The 6239-nt window shown below is 45.6% G+C and overlaps 1 pseudogene; it reads left to right on the top strand.

The window, feature by feature from the left end:
* Positions 1 to 3430: 3430 nt before the first annotated feature.
* On the top strand, positions 3431 to 5320 carry LOC144251574 (protein spire homolog 1 pseudogene; annotated as a pseudogene).
* Positions 5321 to 6239: the final 919 nt, after the last annotated feature.

Raw genomic sequence — 6239 nt, 5'->3', positions numbered from 1 at the left:
TAGAGGCAGATGTGAATGATGTGGAAGGTTGGAGGCACATATGAATGACTTGAATTTTTGTCTGGTTCTCAAAGTAGCGATATTGGAATATCACTGGAACAATCTTGGAAAACACTGTGAACCTATGGACTTTAGCACAAGTATAAGAATTCTTGTGTCTCATAGCAGCAAAGCAGGTTTTGTAGAAGAGATAGTAAATCACTACACACACATACACACAGTGATTCATTCATGAGTGGAATTCTTTGTCACCTCTGTGCATATAGAATAGTCCTATGAACAAAGTTGTTATGGTTTCAGGTATGTGGAATATTCCTGAGCCAAAGTGAATACTCTCCTTTCTATTAAGTTGGTCTAATTCTTCTATTAGCAGAGACAAACTTTGAGTTTCCATGATGGTATTATTTCAATAGGAAACGGATCAGCAACTTGATGGAAAGTAAATTCTCCAGCTTTCCTCTTTGACCATGGAAGGTGCAGAAAATTTTCTTTAGATAAATGATAAAAGTTATAGTCTAGTAGACTTTAATTTTTAACGTTACTTTTTTTAAGTATCATTATAGTCATTGTGACTATCCATGACTGTGGGAAATTAGTAACATAATGAGTGGTTCCAAACTGTGTAAGCAGTAGACTAGAATTCAGAAGATCTTGTTGGAGCTTCCATCTGCATTGCTTTTTCATGTATTTCATTATTTAGACCAAGTATTTTTTTCCTACTATAATCACATGTTCATCATTGAACAGATTTTTGTTGATGTCAGAGCAAGATCAGCCTGTACCTATGGCAGACTATAAAAGTTAAGCAATTAGTGACCTTAGGAACCCCTCAAAACCAATAACTGGTAGAAGCTAATGAATCTATATCAACAGTTGAAAATGATCATAAAATATATACTTTAAATCAATCTTTCCTGTAACTGTTTTTATCACTTACAAATTAAAATATTTCTATTCAAATCTTTCTTTCTGATTTGCTTTTGGCAGAAGATTACAGAAGACATTAAAAAAAATTCCCTGATTTGTGTTTCTATAAATATGTTCATCAATGAAAGTGAGATGTCCCTTTCACTAGAATCCTGGTTATATCCAGCTTAGCATGTCTCTCTGAGGAATAATGAAATTTCAGAGGATTGTGAGTGTTTGATGCTTCTTTCCCCAAAAATATTCTCTTGTTTAATTTTGTGTTAAAATTCTAAAGCATTAGCTGTGTGTGTCCACATTTTCTTTTCCATGGGAGTTTCTGCTTCTTAGAGATAACACTAATTCTTTATCTCATTCAGTACCACATTAATGCCCTACATTGTAAGACTAAACTACAAAGATTCTATAAATACTTACTTTGTATAAAATAATAGGGAAATATGAGAGGGGAATCTGTGTATTGGCTCATATGGCTCAAGTGGTAGGATATGCCTTATAACCTGGACCAGCTGAGAAGTCTTGTCTTGTTCTTGGACCTATTCAACTTATGTAGTTTTAAAGATTAAAGATATATTGGAAACACATGCTAACCTTTGGTATTAATTACCTCTAAGTCCAAAATGTCACTTATCTTGTGCTGCATCACTTTCTTTTTTTTCTTTTTTTTCTTTTTAAACATGTATTTAATTTTTAGGTGTAGATGGACACAATACAATGCATTTATTTTTATGTGGTGCTGAGGATTGAACCCGGGTCCCAGGGGTGCTAGGACACAAACAGACAACTGAGTGAATGAAGGAAGACTGTACAGGATATGAATGAGAAATTCAATAAAGAGATAGATATATTGAATAAGAATCAAAGAGAAATCCTGGGGGGGGAGCACATTTCAAAACCCAGTTAAACATCTCACCAATAGGGCTCAGAGGTAGAACGCTCACCTAGCATGCACAAGGCACTGGGTTTGATCCTCAGCACAGTATAAAGTAAAATAAAGACATTATGTTCACCTATATCTAAAAAATAAGTATTTTTTAAAGTCTCACCAATAAATTTTAAAAAATAGAAGACAGAATTTCAAGACTGGGAAATTCATAGCAATAAAATAAAAAAAAATACAAAGCTCTTACTAGAATATACAAGAACCCTTGGACAACAATAAGAGACTAACTTAAGAATTGTAGGTCTTGAGGAAGTATAAGAGGTATAGGTCAATGACATAAGATATTCTGTAAATATAAAATTCCCTAAACCTCAGGAAGAAGATGGACATTCATAGACTAGAGGCATTTATAACCCCAAATAGATAGGATTAAAAAAAGAACCTCTCCAAAATGTATTACAGTTAAAGTGTCAGAAGTCAAGTACAAAGAATACAAGTTGCAAAAGACACATAATAAATCAATTATAAAGTCAAATCAGAATAACAGCAGATATCTAAGCAAAATATCAAGGGTCAGGAGGGCTTAGACTGTATTTCAAGTGCTGAAAGAAAACAACTGCCAACCAAGGTCCCTATATTCAGAAAAGCTATACTTCAGGATTAGAGAATAAAAACTTGCTATGATAAATGGGAACAAAATGAATTCATGACCACTAAATTATCATTGCAGAAGGATATAAAAGAAATCCTACACACAACCAAGAGGGCATGGAAAAGAAGAAATCTCATTAGAATTGTCCACAGACAAATGGGAATTAGAAATAAATCAAGACTTAGAAATGAAAAACAAGAACAAGAAGAAGTTAATATATAGCTATGCATATTTATACATATTTATAATGAAAGAGAATGCAAATCATCTTAATTATTCAATTAAAAGATACAGACTGCCCTACTGTATTTAAAAATAAATTTTATATTGTCTTCAAGCAACACGCCTCACAGGCAAAGACATTCACAGACTGAAAGTGAAAGGATGAAAAATGATATTTGATGCAAACACAATCCAAAAACAAGCAGGCACAATCACTCTAACACATGTCAAAGCACACTCTAAACCAAAACTAGTCCAAAGAGACAAAGAAGATGAAGGGAAGAATTTAATAAGAAAATAGTAGGATTATAAATAATACTGGCACAAATATTGGTGCATCTCATTTTATAAAACTAATGTTACATGATATAAAGTTAACCTCAATTGTACTGATAAAGTTCTTTATAATAAAATTGGGGGGCGGCCGACCCGCCTCTCGGAGCCGCAGCGGCGCGGGCCGCCTCGCTAGCCCACGCCGCCCGGCCCTCGGGTCCCGCGCCTAGGCGGCGGGCGCGGCCGGGTGGGGCGCGGCTCGGGCGGAGGCGCGCCGGGACGATGCCGCGGAGCTGAGCGGACGCGGCAGCGGCGCGGCGCCCTCCACGGGGTGGCGCAGGCGGCTGGCTGCAAGGGCCCGGCCGAGCCCGCAGCCGCCGCGGGCCCGCCGGAGGCGCTGAGCCTGGAGGAGATCCTGCGGCTGTACCGGCAACCCATCAACGAGGAGCAGGCGTGGGCCGTGTGCTACCAGTGCTGCGGCCGCTGGTAAAATGGGAAATTCACGTTGTACAGAAACAGAGGTTATCCAGTCCTTGGGAATTATTATCTATAAAGCACTGGAAGGAGAATGAGGAACGGGAGCTAAGCCCTCCCCTGGAGCAGCTCATCGACCGGATGGCCAACACGGTGGAGGCCGATGGCAGCAAGGACGCGGGCTACGAGGCTGCAGACGAGGGCCTGGAGGAGGAGGAAGATGAGAAGAGGGCCCTCTCTGCCATGCGCTCCTACCGAGACGTCATGAAGCTGTGTGCTGCTCTTCTCCCAGCCGAGTCAGAGGCACCAAATCATTATGAGGCAGTGTGTCGCGCACTGTTCGCAGACACCATGGAGCTCCACACGTTCCTGACTAAAATCAAGAGTGCAAAGGAGAATCTTAAGAAGATTCAAGAAATGGAGAAGAGTGATGACTCCAGCACAGACCTAGATGAGCTGAAAAACGCTGACTGGGCCCGATTCTGGGTCCAGGTGATGAGGGATTTGCGAAATGGGGTAAAACTTAAGAAGGTCCAGGAGCGGCAGTACAACCCACTGCCCATCGAGTACCAGCTGACCCCCTATGAGATGCTGATGGATGACATCCGGTGCAGAAGGTACACCCTGCGGAAAGTGATGGTGAATGGTGACATTCCTCCTCGGTTAAAGAAGAGCGCTCATGAGATCATCCTGGACTTCATCATGTCAAGACCTCCTTTAAACCCCGCTTCAGCCAGAAAACTGAAACCAACCCCACCACGGCCTCAGAGCCTGCATGAAAGAATATTAGAAGAAATTAAAGGAGAAAGAAAGCTGCGGCCTGTGTCCCCAGAGGAGATTAGACGGAGCCGATTGGATGTGACTACCCCAGAATCTCCAAAGAATGTTGGGGAGCCATCTATGCTGAATGGAGGCCTGACATCGCAGACAGAGATTGGGGGGACCCCTGCTGCCCAGCAAGCACCTGCACAGCGCAAGAAGCTCCTCAAGGCCCCCATGCTGGCCGAGCTGGACAGCTCTGATTCGGAGGAGGAGACTCTGCCCAGGTCGTCCAGCGACAGCAGCGCGTCTCCCTCCTTCCTCGAGAACCCAGCGCTGGAGGCCACGTGCGAGAGGAAGAAGCCCCAAGAGTTCCTGCCCATGTCGTCCACCCCTCAGCCCGAGCGGCGGCAGCCGCCCCAGCGCCAGCACTCCACCGAGAAGGAGACGCCCACCAATGTGAGGCAGTTCCTGCCCCTGACCCGGCAGAGCTCCCGCTCCCTGGAGGAGTTCTGCTTCCCCGTGGAATGCCTCGCTCTGACGGTGGAAGAGGTGATGCACATCCACCAGGTGCTGGTGAAGGCAGAGCTGGAGAAGTACCAGCAGTACAAGGACATCTACACTGCCCTGAAGAAAGGAAAGCTCTGCTTACGTTGCCGAACCCGGAGGTTTTCCTTCTTCACCTGGTCTTACACCTGCCAGTTCTGTAAGAGGCCCGTGTGCTCACAGTGCTGCAAAAAGATGCGGCTGCCCTCCAAGCCATACTCCACTCTACCCATCTTTTCTCTGGGACCTTCCACCTTACAAAGAGGGGACAGTACTACCAGGTCAGAAAAGCCCCCAGCAAGCCACCAGTGGCCACTGCGCAGCATCGCCAGGTTCTCCTCAAAGTCTCCCAAGGAGCTCATGGAGGATTGGAGCACCATGGAGGTGTGCGTGGACTGCAAGAAGTTCATCTCGGAAATCGTCAGCTCCAGCCTGCACAGCCTGGTGCTGGCCAACAAAAGAGCCCGGTTAAAAAGGAAAACACAGTCCTTCTATGTGTCCTCTCCTGGCCCCTCGGAGTACTGTCCTTCAGAGAGGACTATCAGTGAGATCTGAGCCGTGCCTTCCACTGGCTTCAGTGTGCAGAGTTGGGGCAGCCATGTCCGAGGATGCTGACCAGGCCGCTCCTTTCCGTGGTTTGACTAAACAGGCTTAAGTTTGAAGTGGACCAGAATCCTGCTGCATCACCTTGTCCCACAGGCTCTACCCTGAGTTTCCTCGACTGGTAATAGGAAAGGCCAGCCACCTGCTCGTTGGCCCTGAGAGGACAGTACTCTGGAATTTGCTTTGTGTGTGTGGATGTGGTGGCTGGAACCTTGCTGAGTCCAGTTCCTTGCCACCCCTCCAGTGATCCTGGCTGAGGCAGAAGCTGCTCCCGCAAGTAGTCAGTCCAACAGAGATGTCGATGGCAGCAGGGCTGTGCGCAGGAAGGCACGTTGGCAGTTCCACCTGACAGTGTGCCTGTCCAGGGTGCCTGGTGATGGCGGGCCAGGCTGTCCATCGTCTCAGCACAACACCTGAGGGACTTGCTGATGCCGACCAGCTGAATGAAATCGTCATTGTTCCAAGGTTCAGGTTTGTGCCGGCACTGTAGTGCAGAGCATCTGAGGGAGCGGGGCCTCGAGGTGGCCATGTTGTCTTGGTGCCTGCATCGGTGTTGCTGAGCCTGTGACAGGCCTCCTTCCCCATCACGAGGGTATTTCAGTTACTGGGTGTCATCATGAGGATCTGAGAATGACAGTTCTGTGGGAGTTTCAGGACAGAGGAAGGCTAAGGGTATTTGGAGCTGAGGGTATTTGGTCAGCCCTAGAGTGGCTGGGACCACAGAGGGTGCCGGGAGGAGGAGCTGGGGCTCAGCATTTTCAGCTGCATTTTTCATGACTTTATAGTGCAGCCATCATGACTAAATTAAGCTACAATTTGGTACCTAAGGTGTCGGAGACCAGCTCCAACAGGGGGTCTCAGGAGACGAACGGATGGTGAGGAGTCGGCGAAAGAGGGGGTGGA

This window comes from Urocitellus parryii, unplaced genomic scaffold (assembly GCF_045843805.1).
Source record: "Urocitellus parryii isolate mUroPar1 unplaced genomic scaffold, mUroPar1.hap1 Scaffold_109, whole genome shotgun sequence".
Classification (NCBI taxonomy): Eukaryota; Metazoa; Chordata; class Mammalia; order Rodentia; family Sciuridae; genus Urocitellus; species Urocitellus parryii.
This window is presented reverse-complemented; position numbering and strand designations above follow the sequence as displayed.